The sequence below is a fragment of the Pristiophorus japonicus genome, chromosome 19, assembly GCF_044704955.1.
Source record: "Pristiophorus japonicus isolate sPriJap1 chromosome 19, sPriJap1.hap1, whole genome shotgun sequence".
In the NCBI taxonomy this organism is placed as follows: Eukaryota; Metazoa; Chordata; class Chondrichthyes; family Pristiophoridae; genus Pristiophorus; species Pristiophorus japonicus.
This window is the reverse complement of record NC_091995.1, coordinates 26,057,787-26,067,853: the sequence shown is the minus strand read 5'-3', so window position 1 is coordinate 26,067,853 and position 10,067 is coordinate 26,057,787.

Genomic DNA, 10,067 nt, shown 5'->3' with positions numbered 1-10,067 from the left:
TGTCCCCCTAGCCCAAGTTCCTGAGTCTCCCCCTAGCCCAAATTCATATACTCCAGCCCAAGTTTGAGTCCCCCCAGCGCAATTCCCTGAGTCCTCCCCCAGCCTATGTTCATGCACCCCCCCCCAGCTGAAGTTCATGCTAACCCCCAGTCGAAGTTTCTGAGTGCCCCCCCAGCATAAGCTCCTGAGTCCATCCCCCCCCCCCCCCCCGTAGCCCAAGATCCTGCCCCATCCCAGCCCAAGTTCCTGACACCCCGGCAGCAGCACTGCTCAGAGGAGCAGCACAGTCAGGGGACGGCAGCAGCACTGCATAGCTCAAAAATGCCCAGACTCAGGTTTGAGGAGTCTGTGCATGTGTAGATGGGCAGGGGTGGAGTCCAGATGGATGTTGGTGCACATGCGTCGGGGGCAGAATCCAGACACGGAGCCGCAGATTGACGCTCAAAAAAACCAATGCAAATAATCACTCTCATAAAAACCAATTCAATACTTTTGGAGTGTAGATACTGTTGTAATGTGGGAATGCGGACGCCAACTTGCGCACAGCAATCTCCCACAAACAGCAATGTGATAATGACAAGATAATCTGTTTTTATTAAGTTGATTGAGGGCTAAATATTGGCCCCAGGACACCAGGGATAACTCCCCTGCTCTTCTTCAAAATAGTGCCAAGGGATCTTTTACATTCACCTGAGAGAGCAGATGGGGCCTCAGTTTAATGGCTCATCTCAAAGACGGCACCTCCGACAGTACAGCACTCCCTCAGCACTGCACTGGAGTGTCAGCCTAGATTTTCTATGTGCTCAAGTTACTGGAGTTTGACTAATATTAATGTTAAATTGAAAATTGAAAATTTTAAATCATCCACAAACATTTAAAATTCGCTTATGTAAAATTTGGCGCAGATTAAAATGTTTAAAATTATTTTTCCAAAAAATGTTTTTTTTTAATTGTAAATGGGACTTTTGATTAAAGTTGAAAATGGGAACATTTATTGTTATTCCAGTTGTGTAAATTATTTCATTATTTGGGTATTCCTCGAATGCTAATGGGGATTCAGATCGTAAATGGAATCCCCCATGATGAGGAATCCTCCTTTTTGATTGGAGGACCTGGCCCACATGATCCCAGGGATGCTTCTGAACCGACTGCACCTCTGCGATCCATGGGCCTTTTTGCAGGTGTACACCTACAGGCTCAGGACCCATCGCCTTCAAAGCCCAGCATCCAGTAGGAAGGTTCGGATTTTGTTTTTCGGCTCGAAGACATACTCTAGAGGTACTCCTCTGACCGCAATTACCAGCCTAATATTTTCATAATGCAGGGAGAAAAAAACCTGAAAACTGCTTTGCAACATTTACAGCACTAATTTTCTCTCACACCCAGAAGCGGCCATGCTTGGACAGCTGAGCAGCTTTCAGGCTGAATGGGTAAATGGAAGACCCCAAGTCTATCCATTACCTCCACCCGTCACAGCCACTTTAAGACTAGGGAAATACCAACTAGTATCTAGCTGCTTTGCACTTAAGACTCAAAGCCATATAGTGTTTCACTCGTACCACCCAATGTTACTTCCTGATCATGGAGGTGGCACAGTGTTGTGGTACAGCACGTGTTGGCATTCTGTACCCACTGGTGAGCCCCAATCCTAACCACAGGGATGCCCCTTCTGAGGAGTTTGGGGGTAGATGGAGATATAAATAAATGGGAGAGTCATCCTGCGACTTACTGAATTATATAAAGAGACTGGAAGCATTGTTCAGCTAGATATCAGATGGAGGGAATACCTCAGGAAAGGGGGGAGGAAACAACATTTTCAGAAGGAACAACATTGTAACTGGGTTACAAGAGAGTATGAGGAAGAAAGAGTTCCATGGAAGGGCTGACTTTGACTGCGTAAGGACACGGTGGAGGAAGCAACTTGTCCCTCTAAAGCAGCTTTCATTGTGATTGGTGGACTGCCAAAACTATGTTTAGAATTGTGAGGACAGAAGATGAAATCTGGATTTCTGCCAGTGCATCCGAAATTCTGACACTGACAGTTAGTAGGCAATCTTTGTGATAGAGCGAACTTGGGAGTCAGAAACTAAGCTGAGAGTTGAATAGGTTCTTCAAGTATCTTAGTTAACATTTGATGACACAACGAACAGATTGGCAAATTTCACTCTGTGATTATTTGCACGAACACCTTTGTGGCCTTTCGCGTAAGCGCACTCGGTTCAGGAGCTGCATGCCCATGTACCCATGTTGCGCCCTGCACCAGCACACTTTCCTTGGCCCTGTGTGGAGAAGGTCAGCGGATCCATTGGTGGCGCAGTGTGGTGGAAGATTGAGGATCGAAAGGGGAGAGGTAGGATCGAAGGGGCCAGAGAGAGGGAAGAATGGGGAGAGACTGGGAGAGAGAGAGAGTAGGGGGGGAGGGGGGGGGAGAGACTGGTGAGAGAGAGAAACTGGGGGTGGGGGGGAGAGAGAGAAACGATAGAGACGGGGGAGAGAGAGTGAGACTGAAGGATAGGGAGAGAGAAACTGGGAGAGAGAGAGAGAGAGAGACTGGGCAGGGAGAGAGAGAGAGACTGGGCAGGGAGAGAGAGAGAGAGACTGGGCAGGGAGAGAGAGAGAGAGACTGGGCAGGGAGAGAGAGAGAGACTGGGCAGGGAGAGAGAGAGAGACTGGGCAGGGAGAGAGAGAGAGACTGGGGATAGAGAAATTCGGGAGAGAATGAGAGACTTTGGGAAAGAGAGAGTTTGGGGCAGAGAGAGAGAGACTGGGGATAGAAAGAGAGACTGGAGAAGAGAAAACAGATCAGAGGAGAGAAGAGAGGGGATTGGAGTGGGAGAAAGAAGAGATCGTAGGCTGAAGAGAGGGGGGGATCAAAGGGAGATCAGAAGGGGGTCAGAGGGTTTCGGAGAGGGGAGAGAGGAAATTGGAGGTGGGAGAGAGAGGATCGAAGGGAGAAGAGAGGATCGGACGGCGAGAGGAGAGAAGCTTGAGTGGAGAGGAGGTCAGGAACTCGGGGACAAGAGAAGTCAGGAACTGGCGTGGGGCGGAGGGGGGGCGTGGGGGAGAACATCAGAAACCCGGGGTGGGGGGTAGAAGGTCAGGAACCAATGTCACTATTAACTTCAAACCACAAAACCTGTTAACAATCCATGACCCACACACAATGCCCCATCAAAGGGGGTTGGTTGGGGGGGGGGGGGGGTGGCGGGGGGAGGGAGGTGATCAAGAAATTGTTGGAAAGCAAAAAGGTCAGAAACTTGGAGGGTGGGGGGAAGAAACATAGAAACATAGAAAATAGGTGCAGGAGTAGGCCATTTGGCCCTTCGAGCCTGCACCACCATTCAATAAGATCATGGCTGATCATTCCCTCAGTTCCCCTTTCCTGCTTTCTCTCCATACCCCTTGATCCCTTTAGCCGTAAGGGTCATATCTAACTCCCTCTTGAATATATCCAATGAACTGGCATCAACAACTCTCTGCGGCAGGGAATTCCACAAGTTAACAACTCTCTGAGTGAAGAAGTTTCTCCTCATCTCAGTCCTAAATGGCTTACCCCTTATCCTTAGATTGTGTCCCCTGGTCCTGGACTTCCCCAACATCGGGAACATTCTTCCTGCATCTAACCTGTCCAGTCCTGTCAGAATTTTATATGTTTCTGTGAGCTTGTTGGGGAGGGGGCCGGAACTTATTGGGGAGAAGGTCTTGGGAGGAGATCGGGTGAGCCCTGACTATTCTCTGTGAGTTGTGTCTGGAGCCTGAATGAATGAATGGCTCAAATTTCACATTGCAAAGTATCATTGGCTGTAAAGTGATTTGGGACATGCGGTGGTCCTAGAAGGCGCTATATAAATGCAAGTGTTTTGTTTCTTTCCCAGGAGGACGTAAGTAACAACTTACCACATACTTTGTAGTGACAACTCTCACCTCCTGTATCAGCCATGGCTCACGAGTAGCACACTTGCCTCCGCGTCAGAGGGTTGTGGGTTGAGCACATAATTGAGGCTTACAGAGACTTGAGCATATAATTGAGGCTTACACGCCCAGTGCAGTACTGAGGGAGTGCTGCACTGTCCGGGGTGCCATCTTTCCAATGAGATGTTGAACTGATCCCTGCCGTCAATGGTGCTGCACTATCGATACCTGTTGCCAAGCAGCCAGGACGCTGCAGCACCAATCACTGCCACCGATTGGGCACGGCGCTGCAGCACCAATCATATTGTATAATATTGTTATTTAACAATTTTCATGTATTAACAACGGTTTTCACTTCCATTAACAATCAAAGATGTGCTGGCAAGTTCTGATTGAGGTTGCTTTCAATTTTTAACTTGTTTCCTCAGTGAAAGTAAACAGCGCATCCACAGCGTATTCAACATCCCTGATAAACTGGTTACTATGGGCCTGCGAATGATAACCATGGGCCTGGGATGATGCTCAAGAGAGGGTGTTGAATGTCGAAAGATAAAGAAGTGATGGAGGCTGATCATACAAGTCATGTTAAGAGGGAGTTGGACAGGCATTTGATGAGGCTATCAACTGGGGAATGTAGGAGTGTGAACTGCATTGGCTGCATTTTGCTGTGGTTTCTGGAACTCTTCTGCTGAGCTTTCCATGGATGAGTGGGAGAAGCCCCATGGAAATTCAACCTCTTTCTGAGTCAGAATGTCATGGGTTGATGTCCCACTCCAGATATGTGGGCACATAATACAGATTGACACTCAGTACAGTACTAAGGGAGTGCTGCACTGTTGGGTGCCATCTTATTGATGATAATGATTCTGCTGTTGCCATTTACAGCTCGTCTAGACCCATCTTTTGTTCCTTTACTTGTTCCATTACCACCCACATCTCCTTGCACAACCATTCCTTTTGTCAATTAATCACTCCTGCTTGCCACCAAATCACAGGCATTCTCTTTTCCTCTTTGTTGTTCTATTATCCCACAACCCGATCTTGATGAAAGCATGGGCCTTACGCTAAACATCAGTAAAACAAAGGTCCTCCACCAGCTTGTCTTCGCCATGCAGCACTGCCCCCCCAGTCATCAAGATCCACAGCGCGGCCCTGGACAACGTGGACCACTTCCCTTATCTCGGTAGCCTCCTATCAACAAGAGATTGACGATGAGATCCAACACCGCCTCCAGTGCGCCAGTGCAACCTTCGGCCGCCTGAGAAAAAGAGTGTTTGAAGACCAGGCCCTCAAAACTGTCACCAAGCTCCTAGTCTATAGGGTTGTTGTAATACCAGCCCTCCTGTATGGCTCAGAAACATGGACCATGTACAGTAGACACCTCAAGTCGCTGGACAAATACCACCAATGATGTCTCCGCAAGATCCTGCAAATCTCCTAGGAGGACAGATGCACCAATGTTAACGTTCTCGACCAGGCCAACATCCCCAGCATTGAAGCACTGACCAGACTTGATCAGCTCCGCTGGGCAGGCCACATAGTTCGCATGCCAGACACGACACTCCCAAAGCAAGCGCTTTACTCGGAACTCCTTCATGGCAAATGAACCAAAGGTGGGCAGCGGAAACATTACAACGACACCCTCAAAGCCTGCCTGATAAAGTGCAACATCCCCACTGACACCTGGAAGTCCCTGGCCCAAGACTGCCCTAAGTGGAGGAAGTGCATCCGGGAGGGCGCTAAGCACCTATAGTCTCGTTGCTGAGAGCGTGCAGAAATCAAGTGCAGGCAGCGGAAAGAGTGTGCGGCAAACCAGTCCCACCCACCCCTTCCCTCAACGACGATCTGTTCCACCTGTGACAGAGACTGTGGCTCTCGTATTGGACTGTACAGCCACCTAAGAACTCATGTTAAGAGTGGAAGCAAGTCTTCCTCAATTCCTAGGGACTGCTTCTGATGATGATCTTGACGAAAAGTAGGGGAGTTTGTCCGATGACCTGGACAACACTTATCTCTCAACCAACATTACTAAAACAGATTATCTGGTCATTTATCTCATTGCTGTTTGTGGGACCTATATGTGCACAAATTGACTGCCACATTTCCCTATATTACAACAGTGATTACACTTCAATAGTGAGTTATTGGTCGTGAAATACTTTGACAGTCCTGAGTTTGTGAAAGGTATAATATACTGATGGATTTATTTGTACTAACTGAATTGCAGCCGTTTCTCTGAATGGCTCTACATTATCACATGACCTATTGCTGATTGGTCCCCTTGGAGGATAAGCCACACCAAGATGTTTCTCTCGAATGTGTAAATGGAACCACCCAGCCTAACTTTGCACATTGTAACATGATTCATTTGGACTTCAGAAGTCAGAAAGGACACATCCCTTCCCCAGTCGAAGTCCCTCCTTACCCCAACGCAAGTGCATCCCTCCCCCAGTCAAAGTCCCTTACCCAAGAGCTAAAGTTTCTTATCCACCTTACAACCCCGGCCCGCCCCCCCCGCGCACCCCCCCCCCCCCCCCCGCGCCATAGATGGGGCATCATTGTGTGCGGGTTGTTAACAGGTTTATTGGGTATGAAGTGTCAGTGTCGTGACTTCTGGATTTCATCCACTCCAGCGATGTTGGGTGTGGTTGTAAAGGGGTTTGGAAGAATGTGATTTGTCTTCCATGAGTTCCCTCTCTTGCCCCCCACCCCCCCGCTCACCCTATCAAACTTCCCTCCCCCAGATAAGCTTTCTTCCCCCTTCCCCCAAACCAGGCTCTCTCTCCCCCCAAAGAAACCAGGCTCTCTCCCCCTCCCCACCCCCCCACCCCCACACAAACAGGCGCTCGCCCCTCCCCCCCGAACTAGGCTCTCACTCTCCCCCCCCCCCCCCTCCGCTCCCCCCAACCAGGCTCACTCTCTCCCTCATGCCCTCCCCAAACCAGGCTCTGCCCCCCCCCAAACAGGCTCTCTCCCCCCCTGCCACCGCCAACCAGGCTCTCTCCCACACCACCCCCCCCCCCCCCAAAACCAGGCTCGCTCTCTCTCTCTCTCTCTCCCCTGCTCCCGTTGCCCGCCGGCTCTCTCTGACCGCCACTCTACCCCCGGCTCAGGGCTCGGCGGCCGACGGCTCAGCTGACAACGTGGTGTTCAGGGCCGGTTCTAATGCATGCGCAGAAATGGGTTAGTGTAAATGACTCTGGGGGGGGGGGGGGGGGAGGTGTGGAGTCGGAGACTATTTGTCCGAACTTGCTTCTGTGCATGCATCGGGAGATCCATGTGCAAAAGTGCAAGTTAGGACAAATAGTCACTGCGATAATATACTGCAAGTTCTATCTTTTTTCTGAAGTGTATATACTGTTCTCGAACTCTAGGGTCATCCAGCAAGACCCTAAAGTTATCTTCTGGTCTTGCACATTACTACAGTTTTGGTTTCTTAAAATTATGTGCACACCATTCCCCCTTTAAAATGTTAACGTTTCTGGTCAATGAACTGGAAGATGCTTGAGATTAACAGGTTTTAGGCAAACATAGTGAGCCCATATTTACATGGTGAGCAGGCTTTGCACCACTTTAGTATATTAGAACCTCAGCAGTGAGTTATTCATAATGTGATTTAAAGGTAGTTTTTCTATAACGGTTCAGACAGGTGATTTATAGGTACATTTTCAACAATGGTGCAGTCAAGCGATTTAAGGATACATTTTCCATAATGCTGCAGACAGGCGAGTTCAAGGTACAAAGACAAATACTGAGGATGCTAGCAATCTGAAGTAAAAACAGAAAATGTTGGAAATATTCAGCAGAGCTAGCAGGATCTCTGGAGAGACAAACAGAGCTAACGTTTCAAGTTGACGACCTTTCAACAGAACTGGAAAAAGTTGGATATAACTGTTATTAAGCAAGCACAGAGACAGGGAAAGAGGGAGGGGAGGAAGGAGCAAAAGGGAATGCCTGTGATAGGGTGGAAAGCAGAAGTGATTACTTAACAAAAGGAATGATGGTGCAAGGAAAAGTAGTGGTAATTGGATAAGTAAAGGAACAAAAGATGGGTCGTGATGAGCTGCAAATGGCAACAGCAGAATCATTATCAGCAACTGCTGTCTGAAAAAATGGGAGCAATGGTTATGATCTGAAGTTGTTGAACTCATTGCTAAATCTGGAATCTTGTAAAGTGCCTAATCATAAGATGAGGTGTTATTATTTGATCTTCCATTGAGCTTCATTGGAACCGTGGCGAGGGCTGGGGACCGAGAGGTGAGAGAGGGAAGGAGACAGAGAATTAAAATGACAAGCGATTGGAAGCTTCGGGTCATGCTTCAGCACTGAGCAGAAGACTGAACATGTAGAAGAGACCACATTGTGAGCAGCAAGTATAGTATACTAAATTGAAAAAGTGCAATTAAATCATTGTTTCACCTATAAGGAGTATTTGGGACCCTGGACGATGGGAAGGGAGGAGGTGAATGGGCAGGTGTTGCTTCTGCTGCAGTTGCATGCGAAGGTGCTGTGGGAAGAGGAGCTGATGTTGGGGTGATGGAAATGTGGACCAGGGTGTCAGAAGTGTGGACCAGGGTGTCACAGAGGGAATGATCCCTTCGGAATATGGCAAGGGGAGGTGTAGATGAGTTTCGTGGTAGCATCACATTGGAGGTACAGAAATGGCAGAGGATGATCTGTTGAATGTGGGCGCTAATGGGGTGGAGGATGAGGACAAGGGTAACCCTAACCTGGTTCTGCAAGGGAGGGTAAGGAGTGAAGGCAGAATTATGGGAAATGGGACGGATACCATCGCAGGCACTTTCAACCACAATTATGGGGAATCCTCAGTTGAGGAAAAAGGAAGACATAGTGGAAGCTGGCATCGTCAGAAGAGAGGCGACGGAGATGAAGAAACAGGGAGAATGAGTCCTTACAGGGTTCAGGTGGGAGGATGTGTAATCATGGTAGCTGTGCAAGTCAGTGGGCTTATAGTAAATATTGGTGGACTGCCTGCCCCAGAAATAGAGAATAGAAAAGACAAGGAAGGACAGGGAAGAGTGGAAGGTGGAGCATGTGAAGGTGAGGGAGGGGTAGAAATCTTCCAGTTCAGGGCGAGAGCAGGAAGTGGCACCGAAACAGACATCAATGTACCAGAAAAAGAGGGGAGGGATGGGACCCGAGTAGGACTGGAACAAAGAATATGCCACGTATCCCACAAAAAGGCAGGCATAGCTAGGACCCATGTGGGTTCCCATAGCGAAACCTTTGATTTGGAGGAAGTGAGTGGATTCAAAGAAGAAGTTGATCAATGTAATTAAAAAGTTCAGCCAGGTGCAGGAGCATGGTGGTGGTTGGGGACTGGCTGGATCCCCGTTCAAGGTAGAAGTAAAGGTTCTGCAGGCCATCCTGAAAGCAGATGGGAGGAGGTATAGTGGGACTAGCTACCCATGATGAAAAGGAAATTGTTAGGGTCAGGAAACTGGAAACCGTTAAAGTGGCGGAGGGAGTCAGTAGAGTCATGGGTGTAGATCAGAAGAGACTGGAGAAGGGGAAAAATAGAGAAGAAATACGTTCTGAGGGGCAATAAAAGGTTGAAACAATGGGTCTACTTAGGCATTCCTGTTTTTGGATCTTTGCGAAGAGGTAAAAGGGGGCTGTGCGGGATTGGGAGACTAGGTGTTTGGAGGCCATGGTGGTGGAGGTGGGGAGGAGGGTGTGAAGGGAAAAGGTCCGTGGGTTGACAGGAAACATGGTTTCTTTATGGAACATTTATTGCACACCACGAATGAAAGTGGTCCAAGTGGTTGTAGTGCAAACACCCTTCAATGTCTCTCTGCACCAAGGCTTCCCAAGCAGGGGTCCGAGGCCCCCTAAGAGTCGGCGGGAAGATTTCAGTGGGGTTTGCCAGTTGGTTTGTTACATCAGTATACAGGGGAGGCAGCCGGTGTTTCTGGCATGATGTCAGCAGTCCCCCCCTGTAGATTGAGACGAATGGAATAGTCCCACTGCTTCGAAGACTGGGCATGCACACTCAAGCTTCTTGTCGGCCGCCGTTTGAGTCTCTCCGCCTGAACGGCTTTCAGAGTATTGATGGAGGTAAGTGTATTTTTGGAGTGGTGGCCCAGTGCTAATAGCGTCAAAGTTCATAAATGGCTTGCTAGTTTTAACTGTGA